The sequence below is a fragment of the Loxodonta africana genome, chromosome 25 (assembly GCF_030014295.1).
Source record: "Loxodonta africana isolate mLoxAfr1 chromosome 25, mLoxAfr1.hap2, whole genome shotgun sequence".
Taxonomy (NCBI): Eukaryota; Metazoa; Chordata; class Mammalia; order Proboscidea; family Elephantidae; genus Loxodonta; species Loxodonta africana.
Genome location: NC_087366.1, coordinates 11,283,994 through 11,301,370, shown reverse-complemented (window position 1 = coordinate 11,301,370; position 17,377 = coordinate 11,283,994). Strand labels below are relative to the sequence as shown.

Genomic DNA, 17,377 nt, shown 5'->3' with positions numbered 1-17,377 from the left:
AAGTGAATCCCAACTCGTAGTGACTCCATAAGACAGAGTAGAACTGCCCCATAGTGTTTCCAAGGAGCAGCAGGTGGATTTGAACCAATTTTTGGTTAGCAGCCAAGGTCTTTACCACTGCATCACAAGGGCTCCATTTATAGCCTTATATTATTGTGTGATGGATTCTTATCTTATGATTTCAATGAAAGTATACCACTTATGATAATATGTATAGATGTCTAAATGTTACTTTTTCTAATTAGTATACAAAATCCTCAAAAAGAAAACAAAATAATATGATTTCATTAGAACCCTTAGAGACCAGTGAAATGCCTTCTCACCTAACCCCTTCCAAGAGAGTTACTAAATAAAAATTGAATTATGGACTCATGTTTGTGATAAATGACAGAGTAAATACTACTAAAATTTCTGTTACCGCAAAATACAGAGTAATTCTGGCAATAATTTTAATTAAATACGTTTATGAACTGGAAAAAGAAAAAAGATAAACTTCAGAGCCTGAAATTTAAGAAAAAGAATAAATATGAAGCAGCAAGTAGGTATATATGATCTAGAGGTTTTTTTGGCCATATTGGTTGTATAGGAGAAAAAGTTTAGCACACATGAGAGAAGATTGGATTGCAGCTCGAATATGAAGCTGGGAAGACAAGCATTATACACTTAATGAAAAAGTCAGCTAATTTAAAAGTCCTCTGCAAAGGGAGAGAGCAAATGTGAGTACATGCCCTAACTTCAGATTCAACGGAAGGGAAAAATACATAAATCTACCCTAAAAATTCATAAACACAAATTAAAATAAAAACTTATTTTAAAGTGCTCCAAAGTGACCTTGTTGCAAAATTAGACATATATCTTTTCCAGAGGAATGCACACTCTGTGAAGGACTTGAATCAATATAATACATGTATTTTGAACATGAGGTTGTAACCTCAGAGAAAAATAAAGCATATGAAGAACCAAAGTACCAAGAGGATCAACAAAAAAGCAGAACCAGAACAATACAGGCTATAGATTTTGCAATTTTTCAATACCTAAAGTCCATTATCAGGAGCACATTTAAATAATTACAAGAAAATGAAAAACTATGGGAAAGGAACAGGAATACCAGAAGAAATTTGAAAAATAAATTTGAAAAAAGTGAAAGAACATCTACAAAATGATGATTACAATGTTAACAATAATAATAATTACAATTTAAACCTCAAAGGAAGATAAAACCCCAGATTGGAAAGCTGAGCACTAAATTGATGAATTAAAAGTATAAATGAGAAGGTATCACTAAGAATATATGCCACAGTTAGAAAGAGATTGAAAGTGTAAGAGATAGAATAAGAAAGAGAATAATGCTAGAGCTTATAAACATCAAATCAATGTTTCGGTGATAAAGAGTGGAGAAAATCGGGAGAGTCAATACTGAAAATAATAACAGATGAGAATTTTCCAAAACTGATGAACTACATGAATCCTGTGATTCAAAAAGCACAACAAATTCCAAGAAAGACAATGAAATAGAAGCACCCCTTACTCTCATATAAGTTTGCATGTGGTTCACCAAATGAATATCTAATATTAGCTAGAGAGGAATAGGGACTATTAACAGGTGAGTGAGAGGAAGACTAATACCTCAAACTAGAAGTTTATACCCAGTGAAATTGTCTTTCCAAATCAAAGGTGAAAAAAATAAAATTAACATTTTAAATTACAATAACAAACATACCACACATCTAATATATATGTAACAAAATTAGAAAAAAAAAGAAATTATTTAAAAAATATTAAAGCATAATTAAATTAGTGTGGTGATATGCAACATTCGTGGACAGAAAGACTCATGAAACATATCAATACTTATAATTTTTTTTATATTTAATGCAATTTCTATTAAAAATACCTGTAATTTGTCTTTTTTTTAATTGAAAATCTGTGTAATAGCACAATAGCTTGTGTTAGATCAAACCTCCCAATGATAACAATTATAAATTCTTAACAAAGTAGAAAGAACAACTAATCAAAGGCACTTGAGACTGACCTGAAATAGGCAAAAGCTAAATAAATTTTGAAACTTAAAAGAAGGGCCCAATACTGATTACAATTTAAATTCATATGGTCTTGCCCTAAGGATACTCTCGAATATATGCAATATGGGAAGGATGAAAGTCTATCGAAATCCACACAGTTGTTGGTTTGATGTGTCAAGGATAGAAACAGGGGTTGCCAGGACAGCTGTAAATTGAATGAGGGATCCCAAAAGGAGGGAATCAAGGAAAGAAAGACCTACAAGTCTGTGAATAACTTCTTCTCAAATCTATAGCAGACATCATTTGCAATTGTGAGATGGATCCTGGGGAGAAAAGCAGAAAGCAAAAACTGAAAGAAGGTGGAATTTGGATCTACAAGAAAGAATAAACGCAGAAGACAATAAATGGACTGTATGAGTTTTTCTTAATTTCTGTAAAAGATATCTTAATGTTTAATGCAAAAAATATAAAAATAATATGAGATTTTAACATGTCTAGGTAAGAATATATGATGATGACAGAAAAAGGACACAAGAGTAAGTTAAATTATATTAATATAAAGTATTTATGTTTTATGTGAACTACAAAATTGTTTTGGCTTTTGCACAAAATTGATTTTAAGTGCAGTGTGGTAAATTAAGGCTGTACTTTTTAATTCTTAGAGTAGTCACAAAAATGGTATATGTAAGAATCCATTTCAAGAATTAAGATGGAACATTAAAATATTTAATTAAATGCAAACTAGGTAGAGAAAGAGAAACCGGCAGACAAAAAATTACAAATGGGAACTACAGAAAACAAATAAGATGATAAACATATCTAACCATTTCATTAATTACTTTAGAGGTAAATGTACTAAACACTCCAATTAAAAGGTAGGGATTAACAGACTGAATTAAAATTTAATAATTATATAGGGTTTTTTTTATATATAAGAGCAGTAATTTGGGGGGGAAAAAAAATCAAAGTAACCTGAAAGTAAAAATGTAGAGAAACATATACTATGCAAACACTAATGATGAGAAATCCTATATGATTATCTAAGTTATATAAAAGACTTCAAAGCAAGGAGTATCACCAGATATAAAGGGACAAATTTTCTCATTTCAAAGCAAAATATTCCTTAGGAAGGCATCTCCTTATCTTTCTCCCATCTCCGTATCTCATTAAAAAAAAAAATTTTTTTTTGATACTTTTAATTAGTCTTCTTTGTTAAAGTCTCTTCTACTTTTTCACTTACAAAGTTTTGAGTTTCTGAGGGTCTAGTCCTCTAACTCTTCTACTTTGATTTGCATGAACTACTCACGTGACTGGATCTAGGCTCTTTATACAAATATTGAAAAATAATATATACTTACAGTGCTCAAATATATATTTTCAGCTTAAATTTAGTCACTGCATTCATGACTAATATATACAGTATGTACATTTGGTATTACGTGTCCAAAAATGAACTCGTCTTTCCCTTTCACTCACAGCAAACATGATCTAATATTCACTATCTTAGTGGAAGAACCTACAGGCTTCTCCCAGTTGCTGTCATCCAAAATCTGAACTTTTTTGACCTCACTCCTTTACTCACCCTTAAAAGATAGCTAGAGTGGATAAAGCCAGACCAATTAGGAGGCTATTTCAGTAGTCCAGATGAAAGATGACAGTGTCTTGGACTAGGGTGGTGGTTTTAAATTAATGACAGAAAGCAGCAAATGGGGGGGGGGGGATGAGCTATTTTTATCCACAAATCAGAGTTTCTTCTCTCATCTCTGCCTTAATTCACAGATCACCCTCACCAAAATTTTTTAAAAAACATAACTCCATCCTCAATTTTTCTTTCAATCTGAATACCTGCATTATTTAATGCAAATGTCAAGCAGTATCCCCAAGGATAAAAGATAGATATTGTAGGTATGTGTTTCACATCTGAACAAATACAATTCCATTCCCAACATAGAAACGATGTTTTCCAAAGACAATCTCCCATTTCCTCTATTGATCAATAAATAACAAATTCCTTGTATTTTATAATAGCTCCTTCCCTTGTTTCTTTCATTTTCCACCATCAAGTATTCAAGAAATATTGAAGTCCAGCCTCTGAGTACTTCGTTACAAAATCAATAAATTACTATTAAATGACAAATACACTTATCTATATGTTTTTCTGTTTTCCCTGGTAGAAAGATAAAATACTAGGCTCTTTGCTTTGATGCTAGGTGACAGGTCACACTGAGCTGGCTATATGTGATTTTAAAAGAATGCTGTAGTGGCAATGAGCCTATTAGTTCATGTGTAAAATATTGATATTCTTAACTTTTTTTACATTGTTACTGTAAAAATAAGATGATAAAAGTTTCAATGAAAATTATTATCAGATACTTTCTGCCTTCCAGGTTTTTCACTACTTATTGTACTTATTCCAACCAGAGAAACAGCTCTGAATGGAATTATTCTTAACAATCTAAATATTTAACTTTTAATTTCATTTTTAGTGTTAAAAAAATTTTGCATTGTCCCATAAGTAAAATTGAAACATAAGATTAATATTTCCATCCTCATTCTTGAACCATTCCTTCCTACAGTGCTTATCAGCCTACTCCTCTGCTGGTTACTAATCAAAAGAACTCCTTTTAATCCAATCCGCATCTCTCAACTTCTTACTTATCACATACTCTTGGCATGGTCATATCTATGCCCATGGCTTTAACTATTATTTGCCCATGACTTCCAAATGTATCAATGTTGTTAGCTGCTGTTGAGTTGGCCCCTGATTCATGGAGACCCCATGAACAACAGAAGGAAAATCTGTCTAGTCCTGTACCATTCCCATGAATGGCTGGATATCAGAATGTTGTGATCCATGGTGTTTTCACTGGCTGATTTTTGGAAGCAGTTTTCCAGGCTTTTCTTCCTAGTCCATCTTAGTCTGGAAGCTTTGCTGAAGCCTGTTCAGCATCATAGAAACATGCCAGCCTCCACTGACAAATGTGTGGTGGCAATGCACGAGGTGTACTGGCCGGAAATTGAACATGAGTCTCCCACATGTAAGGCAAGAACCACCAGAAAAACAACAAAAAAACATGTAGCCATCCAGTAAATTCTGACTCATAGGATCCTATAGGTCAGAATAGGAACTGCTCCATAGGGTTTTCAAGGAGCAGCTGGTGGGTTTGAATTGCCAACCTTTTAGTTAGCAGCCAAGCTCTTTACCACTGCACCACCAGGGCTCCAGAACCACCATGTTGTTGTTGTCAGGTGCCATCGAGTCATGTCCAACTCATAGCAACCCTATGTACTACAGAATGAAATGTGGCCAATCCCGTGCCATCCTCACCTTGTTCTGTTTGAGCCCATTGTTGTAGCCACTGTGTCAATCCATCTTGTGAAGGGTCTTCCTCTTTTTCACTGGCCCTCTATTTACCAAGCATGATGTCCTTCTCCAGGGACTGGTCCCTCCCAATAGCATGTCCAAAGTATGTGAGACAAAGACTCCTAGTCCTCTCTTCTAATGAGCACTTTGGCTGTATTTCTTCCAAGACAGACTTGTTCGTTCTTCTGGCAGTCCATGGTATATTCAATATTCTTCACCATCACCATAATTTAAAGGCATCAATTCTTCTTTGGCCTTCCTTATTCGTTGTCCACCTTTTGCATACATATGAGGCGACTGAAAATATGGCCACCATAGGCCTACCATAGGCTTAATTTAAATGTTTTTCTGAGTTTTAAACCCATGTATGTAACTTCCCTTTAGACATTACCAATTAGATGATGACCTCACAAACACTATTAAAACAACATGCCAAAAAATGAGTGCATCATATCCACTCCTAATCCTTGCATCCCACCTGCTACTCTTCACAAACTCAATAAAGTTCTTCCCTTTTGTGTCATATTTAAATTAATTCCCCAGCCATATATACTACCAGGCAAGCTAAAAATCTGAGACTCACAGCCAGTTCCGATTCTCAAACTTTCCTCAAAATTTCAACATTACTTTCAATATCACTATCCAATAAAAATCAAGTATCAATAACTTATCTTTTAGAATCTTTATACACAATGTCTCGAAGACACTCTCTTTTCACTACTCTAACAGAGCACCTTTACCTTTGCCAGATTATCACCTCAGCCATCTAACTAATCTCTGAGCCTTTGGTCTTGCCTTTTTCCCCCTTCCTCACAATCCATTCTGCCCACAATTCTCATCAAGGCATTCTCCTAACTACAACAATTTAGTGGTGCTATTATTGTCTCAGGATAATAATCCCATTGCAGGCATGGAATGCAAGTTCCTTTATAATCAGTTCACCTTCTATCTCTCTAGACTATTTTCTCATTGCTTCCAAATTATACTCTATTCCATTGTTCCTATCACCAGAACACTAAGACACCTGAGATACATTCCTGGGCCACTATTTATTTATTTATTTCCAAAAGGGGTTCATGCAATATTCCAGTTTGAGAGACCATGGTAGTCTCTTAAATTAGACTGAACATGCTATATTTTTTTCTGAAACTTTTCATTGACACCTTCCTCAATCCCATTCGTAAACTGATTAAACCTCCCTCGTTCTTTCAGAAGGAGCACTGGTAGTGAAATGGTTAAGTGCCCGACTGTCAACCAAAACGTGGGCAATTCCAACCCACCGGCCTCTCTGAGGGAGAAAGATGTGGCAATCTGCTTCTGTGAAGGTCACAGCCTTGGAAACCATGTGGGGCAGTTCTACTCTGTCCTATAGGGTTTCTGTGAGTCGGAATTGAATCCATGGCAGCGGGGTTCATCCTTTAGGACTAAACTAAGAAATTACTTCCTCCAAAAAGTTCCTCTGAACCACAAGAATCAATCACGTTCTCCTCCTATGTGCTCCCACAGTACCCTGTACTTACTCTGAGGTCTGTACTTAGCATCAAACCAAAAAACCAAACCCATTGCCCTCCAGTTGATTCCGACTCATAACAATCCTATAGGATGGAATAGAACTGTCCCATAGGGTTTCCAAGGAGCGGCTGGTGGATTCAAACTGCTGGCCTTTTGGTTAGTAGGGAAACTTTTAACCACTGTGCCACCAGGCCTCCTTACTTAGCATAATGCATTGTAATGATCTACATTAATCTTTTGCTTTCCTTAAAGAGACAAAGAGGTATTTCGAGACAAGATATGTGCCTAGCGTAACACTTAGCACAGAATGTATATTGGTAAAATCATATTTTTATGCATCACATCAGAAAATTTAAAATACTTCAAAGCACTAAACACCTAATAAATATTAATATTATGTATATTATTTATGCCCTTTGTTATAGATTGAATTGTGTCCCCCAAAAGTATGTATTGTAAATCCTAACCTTTATGCCTGTGGTTATAATCCCATTTTGAAATGGGTTGTCTTTGTTATGTTAATGGACAGGATTAGTGTAGGGTGTGTCTTAAGTCAATTTCTTACAAAATATAAAAGGAACAGATTAAGCAAGCAGAGATGGGGAAGATAGATGTCAAGCCACATGGAGATCTCCAAAGAACCAGGAAATAGAAGCTAAGGAGACAAAGACCTTTCCCCAGAGCCAACACAAACAGAAAGTCTCTCCTAGAGCCAGTGCCCTGAATTGGGACTTCTGGACTCTTAAACTGTGTGAAAATAAATTTCTGTTTGTTAAAGACATCCACTGAGTTACTGTTGTTACAGCAACACTGGATAACTAAGAGGCCCTTCAAGCCATTTAACAACTTTGGATAACAGTACACTGATATTTATTCTAGAATATGAATATCAATGCTTTGATAACAAAATGGCAATGTTTTTACTGAACTTCTGGTGGGTGGTAATTGATATGAGCACTTTCAAAGCACTGAGTTAGGTCATTAATCATTATGTGCAGTTATTTGGAAGAAAAAAAGAGTGTGTTCTTATGTAGAAATTGGAACGGAAGAATGTGGTGTCAGACAAATCAATGATATTAACAAATATAAGAAAAAAATTGTCTAAATAAAGAGGATTGAAACATAACAAAGGATAGTGGGGAATCAATGTAGCAATATTTGGCAGTGTTTATTTGGTATCATCGCGGGATGAGGTTGTCCTGATAAAGTGAAGAAATGAGCTCAGCTTTCTTGGAAAGCTTATAGTTGCAATAATCATGAACATATCAACACATCAAAATGTATTGCTACTGAGAATGAAAATTCGTCAATTAAAACCGTCTCGCTCTAATGTCGTGACCAATATGCTATCATATAATAATAATTTGGTTTCCTACGTAACTATTCTACAGGGACAAATATGACTGACCAAAATGTTACTAGTATTGTAATTATGTGACAAGCTATGGCACAAAATATCAACCTGGCATTCTGGAATATAAATTAGTTTTAGAAGTTTGATTGACTGGATTCTAATTCTCAAACTGGTCATCTACAATATGCTAATATAAATGGAGCTCCTGGAACTTCATAGTTGCTACAAACTGGACTACTGAAAAAAACACCAAGCATGAAATATCTCTCATGGAACCTGCCTATGTGACTTTCATCCATTTAAAAAAAAAAAGCCAAAAATTACACCTCAAAGCAAAGGTATTACATTAGCACCCTCCAGTGCTGTGAATTAAGCCCTATAATGACAATCATAAATGTGATTACTGATTTTCCCACAAAATCACCAGAAATTGATGGGTGTTCCTGGCCTATAGAAATGCTACCTTTTATAGGAATAAGCAAATATTGTGATATGTTTGTGTGTGTGAGTGTTGTGCTGTGTCCACCTATGCAAACACTTGTACAATAATTAAAAAAAAAAATTCACAAAAGTTGACTCACTTAGCATATTAATGCAAGCGGTAACTTGGGGTCCCATTTCACGTGATTTTTTTCCTCAGGACGAAAGAGTACCTAGGTATTTTCTCCTAATTTTTCTAACAATTTAAGCATTACATGTAAGTTTGTAGGAATTAAAGTCAGAATGTATCAAATGACTGTTTAGAGACAGAAACAATCCAGTATGTCTAGCATTCTTTGGCCTCATTATTTTCCAGATGAGACTACTGAAAATGATGTATGTACTTCAATGACAACCCTGCATATATTCAGAAAACAAATAGTAGAGCCTACAGTTTAACCCTTGGGTCCTCAGCCAGACTTACATAATGTAGAACATCTGTGTCTCTCCTCAGTGCACATGAAGTTTCATTAGCCAAAGTAACATTTGATGAAAGGAAAAAAAAAAAAAATGAGTCCCTGGATGCCATCAGCAGTGACACAAATGAAGTGGTATTCAAAATGAGCTGCTCTCTTACTCATAGAATAAACCACAACGATACAAATGGAAGCCTCTTTATCAATTGGCGGAAAGATAGAGAAACGTGTCTCTATTGGCAAGGGGAAAAACACGTAAGTTTATTCTTTAGCATTGCCAGTGTGTCATAATTTAATTTTTGAATAGTGCTTGGGTGCTAACCTGAAGGTTAGCAGTTCAAGCCCACCCAGCAGCTCCATGGGAGAAAGACCTGGAGATCTCCTTCAGTAAAGATTACAACCTAGAAAACCCAATGGGGCAGTTCTACTCTGTCATCTGTGGTCACTATGAGTAGAAATCAATTCCATAGCATCTAACAACAACAGCAACAAGGGGCTGTTTAGATAGTTTAACACTAATCCTTACCACAGCTCTGAGGTGAGTACTATCATTATCCACATTTAAAGGTGAGGAAACAAAGGTACAAAGAGTTCTCTGTACTAACACACAGAGTAAGTTTAGAGCACTGATTGTCTATATAAGCAAGCCAGAGTCTGTGCTCTTAATCACTCCATTGTCTTATTTATGTTAACTGGTCCAAGAAACACCCATAAGGTAAAAAAGTACTGAGAATAGGTGTTTTTCTATATAATTTCTGACTACTTCTTAAGGTAACAGTTATCTGAAATGTTTTAGGTAGCCTAGATAAGCTTTGGAAAAAAAAAAAAGTGAGCTATTATACTGTCCCTGGATTAATCAACACAAAGTAAAATGAGGATGTAACTCATTCTGGCATCTTAATATCATCATGGTATTTTATAATCCCTCTACAGTTTAGCCAAGGGCACTCTACCAAAACCCATATTTCATAGATATTGCTAAAGCCAGTAGACCCTAAGAATCATGTGGGATAAATGAGATTGTGAGGTGACTAGAGCAGGGAACCTCAGAGTCATCCTACCCACTTAATTAAGTGAGGAAACAGCAGACTCCTAGCAGTTTCTGTTGAAGTGAAAATGGGTAGACTGTTAGGTCACTTCTAGCTTCCATGAAAGGGGGGTGGGGACCTAAATGAACACAGGGCTAAACACAGCTTGCCTTTGATTCTAGAAGTCAAATTATGATTTATATCGACATTTTAATCATGTTTCCTTAGTCTGCTATAACAACATCATCTCTTCAACAAGTTGTCATTAACCAGTATAAGCAGCATTAAAAAAAAAAGATGTGCCATGGCTTTGGTAGCAACAGCAGCTCCCCCTGGGCTTGAGCCACTCTAATCTCTGGCCCCGCTCCCCAGGAGACCTCTGCAGTTGGCCAGGCCTTGCTCCACAGTAACAATGTGCTACCAAGAGGCCATGATCAAAAATGCAGGCATGTCAGAGGAGATGGAACAGGACTTGGTGAAGTGTGCCTCTTGGGCACTGGAGAAATATAACATAGAGAGGGCATTGTGGCCCATATCCAGAAGGATTTTGGCTAGAAGTATAGCCCCACCTGGCACTGCATCGTGGGGAGAAACCTCAGTAGTTATGTGACACATGAAACCAAGGACTTCTTCTAGTTCTACCTGGACCAAGTGGCCATTCTTCTGTTCAAGTCTGGTTAAAGAATGGACTGTGCCCACACACCTTGTTTTTAGATTCATCTAAAAACAAGGACTGCAGCCTAAATTCCAAATACCAGAGACAAATCTTCAGCCTTGCTAAGGGAACACCTCCAACTTTGAACCTTTATTGTGTTTTGTACAGGCCTTCCCTGTACTAGTTTGTTGTGGTTATAAAACAATTAGCAAAACAGCTTACATTTGAATGTATTTTCTATTCCCAACTTTCCCCTGCCTCATGTTTCTTCTTTCCTCACAATCCATTCCTTTAAAAAAAAAAAAAAACAATAGATCTGTTGGAGATGTGAGGGGAAAAAAAAGAGACCAAGGGAAGGGAAATAGTTTGGACTTTATAATAATGAGGAAAAGCTGGAAAATAAAACATGTTGCTGTCGAGTCAATTCCAACTCATAGCCACTATGTAGGACAGAGTAGAACTGCCCTGTCGTTTCCAAGGAGCGACTGGTAGATTTGAACTGCCGACCTTTTGGTTAGCAGCTGTAACTCTTAACCACTGTGCCACCAGGCTCCATAATAATATCCTTATCTAAATTTAGTAGGGTGGTCAAAACCTATTTCTATTCCACTTTTAATTTTTAAATCACCTTAAGTATATTGGAGAATGACATTGTTGTCGGGTGCTGCTGAGTCAATTTTGACTCATAGTGACCCTGCGTGACAGGATATAACTGCCCAATAGGGTTGCTAGAGGGTCACTGAGTCAGAATCGACTCTACGGCAATGGTTTTGGTTTGGTTTTTATAGGGTTTTCTTGACTGTAATCTTTATGGAAGCAGATTACCAAGTCTTTCTTCCACAGAGCCAGATGGCGGGTTTGAACCACCAACCTAAGAGTGCTAGGTATCTATTTATGTGAGGGAAAAAAGGAAGGCTGAGGAGGTAAGTGAGAAATAGCGATGTGAAATGCTATTTAAGAATGAGTGTTGCGGATTGAGCTGTGTTCTCTCCAAAATTTATTTGAAGTCGTAACCTCTAGTACCTGTGAACATGATCTTGTTTGTGAATAGGGTCTTTGAAGATGTTATCAGTTAATGTGTGGCCATACTGGACTGAGCCCTGATCCAATTTGAGTAGTACCAAATAAAAGAGCTGAAGAGACAGAGACAGACATATGGAAGAAAGCCATGCAGTGACAGAAATGTTGAAGCTGCAAGGAATGCCTGAGGCTCCTAAAACATGCATGAGATAAAAAAAAAAAAAAAAAAGATCTTCCCTTAAAACCTTTGGAGACAAGTTGGCCTTGCTGATACCCTAAATTTGGACTTCTAGCCTCCAGAACTATAAGACAATAACTTTCAATTTGTGATACTTTGTTATAGCAGCCCTGGGAAGTGAATACAAGGGGTGTCTTATATGCTGTTAGTTGCCTATTCCATATTCACAGGTCCCTCCTTCCTGCTAACAGAGCCTTGCTTTTGTTTACAGCAGGGTACTCAAAATATTTCTTGGGTGGCTGTGTGGCACAGTCCTGACACAAGTAGAAGTCTGATATGGAGGAGCCTACGATAACTTCTTCTTCATGAAAAAAAGCTGGAGCCGTGGCTTATCCCATCTCTTTTTATCTTCTTATCCTAAATATGGGCATGAATGAGGTCTCGATCTATAGCCAGCAGTCATCTTGTGACTACATGACAACAAAATGGAAGGAAAATAAAGGAAAGGCAAAGAAAAAGAGAAAGAATGAAAGATAGAAAAAGGGAGGGAGGGAGGGAGGGAAGGAAAGGAAGGAAGGAAGGAAGGAAGGAAGGAAGGAAGGAAGGAAGGAAGGAAGGAAGGAAGGAAGGAAGGAAGGAAGGAAGGAAGGAAGGAAGGAAGGAAGGAAGGAAGGAAGGAAGGAAGGAAGGAAGGAAGGGAAAGGAGGGAGAGAGAGAGAAAGAAAGAAAGAAAGAGAGAGAGAGAAAGAAAGGAATACACTTGCCTTGATATCAGAAAGTTGCTGAACCACTGACAGCAATTTCTTTGTCCTGAATTCCTGTTATATGAGACAGAAAAATCCCTATGTACTTAGATTTCTACTAATCAGGTTTCCTGTTTCTTGTAGTAAAATGCAAAGTACCAGGAATGAGATGAAAAATTTCTGAGATATACTCAACCTTTGAAATTAAAATGTCCTTTTATCTTGCTCTTGAGATACCAAGAAACTGTGGATGGAAAAGTCTCAGGGGTGGAGAAATGGGAAGGAATTTGTATACTAAATCTAACAGTTTTAAAGGGAATGCAGCAAGAAGTAATCATGTCTTAAGCCACTCTAAAAATGAAAGTTAAATGGCAACCATACGGGTGAGAGTTCAGTTGTGCTCCATAGGGTTTTCGGTGACTGATTTTTGGAACTAGATCATCAAGCCTTTCTTCTGAGGTGCTTCTGGGTGGATTCAAACTAGGTACACCACTCAGGGACCCCAAAACAACAGATGACTTCTAACTGGAAGGTTTGAAGTTCAAGCCCACTTCCAAAAAATCAGTCATTGGAAACATTATGAAGCACAGTTCTACTACGATACACATGGGGTCACCATGAGTTGGAATTAACTCCATGGCAACTTGTTAAAAACTGAAGTCAAGCAGGCCAAATTCTTGGGCCTTGTGTGGAATAAAAATATATAAATGTGATTAGTCTGAAATAGAAAATTCAGCCTACTGGCTCAATGGACAGGCAATTTCACTTGACTAAAGAGTGAAAACATTAAACTTAAAACAACATATGAGTAAAAATATTAGCAGCTTGGGAGTGAATGTGGATTCCTCAAGTATTACTAGATACACCTAGGAGCTTTTATAGCTTCTTAAAAATAAAACTGAAGGCATATTAAGAAAAGGCTTTTTAAAAATGAAACATGAGTTTTTAACCTTTTTTTTTTTTTTTTTTTAGCCATACCTCTGTAATGCCACTGTTCTAGAATCTATAAAAAATTAATGGTGAAAATATGTGCTTTTTTCTTGGTTCATGAGTACATATTCTAATTTCAAGTCATAATAAGACTTTAATTGAAAAGCTAATGAAATCATTGACTATTTCCATGTTTCTATATTACTAATTCCTGGACTATGACACCAAATAAGCCAAAAAGCATATCCTGCATATTTCACAGTACTTTCTGTTTCTTCAGCAAAAAGTTTATACATCAGTTTGTAATTTTGGATTGTGAAACAAGTCAGTAAATAAGATTCAATAAATGCATACAGAGTCTTTAATCCACTGTAGGCTTTTTCTGCTTACAGTGAGTCTGAAGGCTTTTTTCTATGTCTGCCGGAGAGTATTTGGATTCTTATAAGAAATGCTTTATTTTGTATTTCAGTTTATTTCCACATGTTTCGCTCCTGTAAATGATCTGAAGTGCAGCCCCTTTCTGTTCCTCTAAATTGAAAGAAGCATATCACCATACATCAATGCCTTAAACTGTTTTGGTGAGAATTGTGCTGAAGTATTACATTCTCCAGGAAAAAATGTGGGATTAAACCAAACCTACACCTTTCAAATCAGTATTCAAAACATTTTTCATTGTGTGAAAAGAAAATAATATAGCATTTTTTTTCATAGAAGCGTCAAAAACAATTCTGTCAAATCCTTGCATTTCTTTTGTTGTTGTTGTTCTTTGTTTTTTTTTTTTTTTTTTTGCCATCTTTGAGCACTTATGCAAAGAGCTTTGGATTATAAGTATCTTTATCTAGAAAGATCGTAGGTTCAGACGACAGAGACCATGCCTATGAACATAAAGTTCCAAAATAACCGCCAAACCATTTAAAACTAGTGGAAACATGGAAAATAAACCAAATCTCTCTCACTGTATGCCATGGATTGAATTTTGTTCCCCCAAAATATGTGTCAACTTGGCTAGGCCATAATTCCTAGTGTTGTGTGATTGTCCACCTTTTTGTCATGTGATGTGATTTTCCTCTGTGTTATAAACCCTACCTCTATGATGTTAATGAGGTAGAATTATTGGCAGTTATGTTAATGAGAAAAGACTCAACCTAAAGATTAAGTGGTGTCTTAAGCCAATCTCTTTTGAGATATAAAAGAGAGTAGCTAGCATACAGACAGGCAGGCCTCCTACTACTAAGAAACAAGAGGCAGAAGAATAGTATATCTTTCGACCCAGGGTCCCTGTGCTGAGAAGCTCCTAGTCCAGGGGAAGATTGATGACAAGAATGTTCCTCCAGATCCAACGGAGACAGAAAGCCTTCCTCTGGAGCTGCTACCCTGAATTTAGACTTCTAGCCTGCTAAACAATAAATTTCTCTTTGTTAAAGCCATCCACTTGTGGTATTTCTGTTATAGCAGCACTAGCTGTCTAAGACACCTAATTAATTAGATTTCAATTTGAAAACAGATATTTTACTTTTAAGGAGACACTTTTAGTAAGGTATTGTACATTAACCCATAATTGGGTACATTAACCAACTCTTAGACTTCCAAGATTCCAGAATAATAAAGTTGGGTGAGAATCAGCGAGAATTAAGTAGAACAACTTTCTCAGTTACAAATGAAAATAAAGATGACAACAATTTGCTAGCTCCTTCATTAATTAGGGGCAAGACCAAAATCAGGGTGAACATCCCTGTTATATGGGTAATATGATGAAAAACATTGGTTGGTGTTGGAATCTAGATGGAGTCTGTCCAAACCCTGGTTTGGGGACTTAGAAGTTGTGTGATTTGGGGATATATTGTTAACCTCTTTGGGATGCAGTTTCTCATTCATAGCATGGGCTAGGTTGTACTTGAATGGGAAAGCTGGACAATGAATAAATACAATGAAAAGTACAGCCAGAATGCTCCTTAGAAGCAAGGATGGCAAGACTTTGTCTCATGTATTTTGGATATGTTATCAGGAGGCACCAGCCCCTGGACAAAGGTATCATGCTTGGTAGAGAGTCAGCAAAAAAGGGGAAGGCCCTCAATGTGATGGATTGACACAGTAGCTGCAACAATGGGTTCAAGCATAACAACGATCTCTTTAAAGTGTTGAAAAGCAAAGATGTCACTCTGAGGACTAAGGTGTCCCTGACCTAAGCCGTGGTATTTTCAATTGCCTCATGTGCATGGGAAAGCTGGACAATGAATAAGGGAGACTGAAGAAGAATCGATGAACTGAAGAACTGATGCATTTGAATTATGGTGTTGGTGAAGAATAGTGAATATACATTGGACTACTAGAAGAATGAATGAATCTGTCTTGGAAAAAGTATGGCCAGGTTTTTCCTTGGAAGTGAGGATGGCGAAACTTCATCTCACTTACTTTGGACATGTTACTAGGAGGGACCAGTCCCCTGGGAAAGACATCATGCTTGGTAAAGTAGAGGGTCAGCAAAAAAGAGAAAGATCCTTGATGAGATGGACTGACACAGTGGCTGCAACAGTGGGCTCAAGCTTAGCAATGACTGTAAGGGTGGCGCAGGACTGGGCAGTGTTTTGTTCTGCTGTATGTAGGGTTTCTACAAGATGGAACTGACTTGATGGCACCTAACAAAAACAACAACAAGATTGTACTTGACTCTCATTTTCAAGGTTGGTCGTTCTAGGCCCTACCCAAATACTCTATAATTCTTTTTTTTTTTTTTTTACACTAACACCACATACATAATATCCTTAAAAATTCAGTACCTATAAATTAGGTTATAATAAGTATAACAAGTCTGGTAATACAATGTCTGTTTAGTGTATAAATGAATAAAAGAGGTCTGCTATCCATGTTTTTTTCTTTATATGGACAAGATGGGCCCTGGTTGCACAGTGGTTAAGTGCTCAGCTACCAACCAAAATGTTTGTGATTTGATCCCACCAGCAGCACCACAGGAGAAAGATGTGGCAGCCTACTTCTTGTAAAGATTTCTACCCTGGTAAACCCTATGGGGCAGTTCTACTCAGTCCCAGAGGGTACCTATGAGTCCAAATCAACTTGATGGTAGTGGTTTGATTTTATATGCACAAGGGATACAATAGAGATTTCTAAGATGTATATACAGAACTTTTTACTGTGCTCATGCAGAACCTGTACATAGATCTAGAGGCAGTCTTTTGAACAGAACAAGGAGCTGCTGCATGGTTTAAAATCAGTAAATGTGTGTGTCTGGGTTGTATTCTTTCACCATACCTATTCAATCAGAATTAAAGGAGGACTCATTAACAGCCTGCAATATGCAGGTGATACAACCTTGCTTGCTGAAAACAAAGAGGACTTAAAGCACTCACCGGTGAAGATCAAAGACTACAGCCTTTGGTATGGATTGCACCTCAACATAAAGAAAACAAAAATCCTCGCAACTGGATCAATAAGCGACATCATGATTAATGGAGAAAATATTGAAGTTGTCACAAGAATTTCATTTTACTTGGATCTACAATCAATGCCCATGGAAAGAGCAGTCTAGAAATTAATCCACTGCAAAACATCTCTTTGAAGTGTTAAAAAGCAAAAGTGTCCTGTTGAGGACTAGGGTGCCTGACCCAAGCCCTGGTATTTTCAATTGTCTCATATACATGCAAAAGCTGGACAATGGATA

General features: G+C 36.8%; 1 protein-coding gene and 1 pseudogene across 2 annotated transcripts in view; one reads left to right on the top strand and one right to left on the bottom strand.

Moving 5' to 3' along the window:
- Nucleotides 1-17,377, bottom strand: part of BRINP3 (BMP/retinoic acid inducible neural specific 3) — a 531,587-nt gene that overhangs the window by 24,726 nt on the left and 489,484 nt on the right. The window lies entirely within an intron of this gene.
- LOC100666075 (dynein light chain 1, cytoplasmic-like) lies at nt 10,588-10,940 on the top strand (annotated as a pseudogene).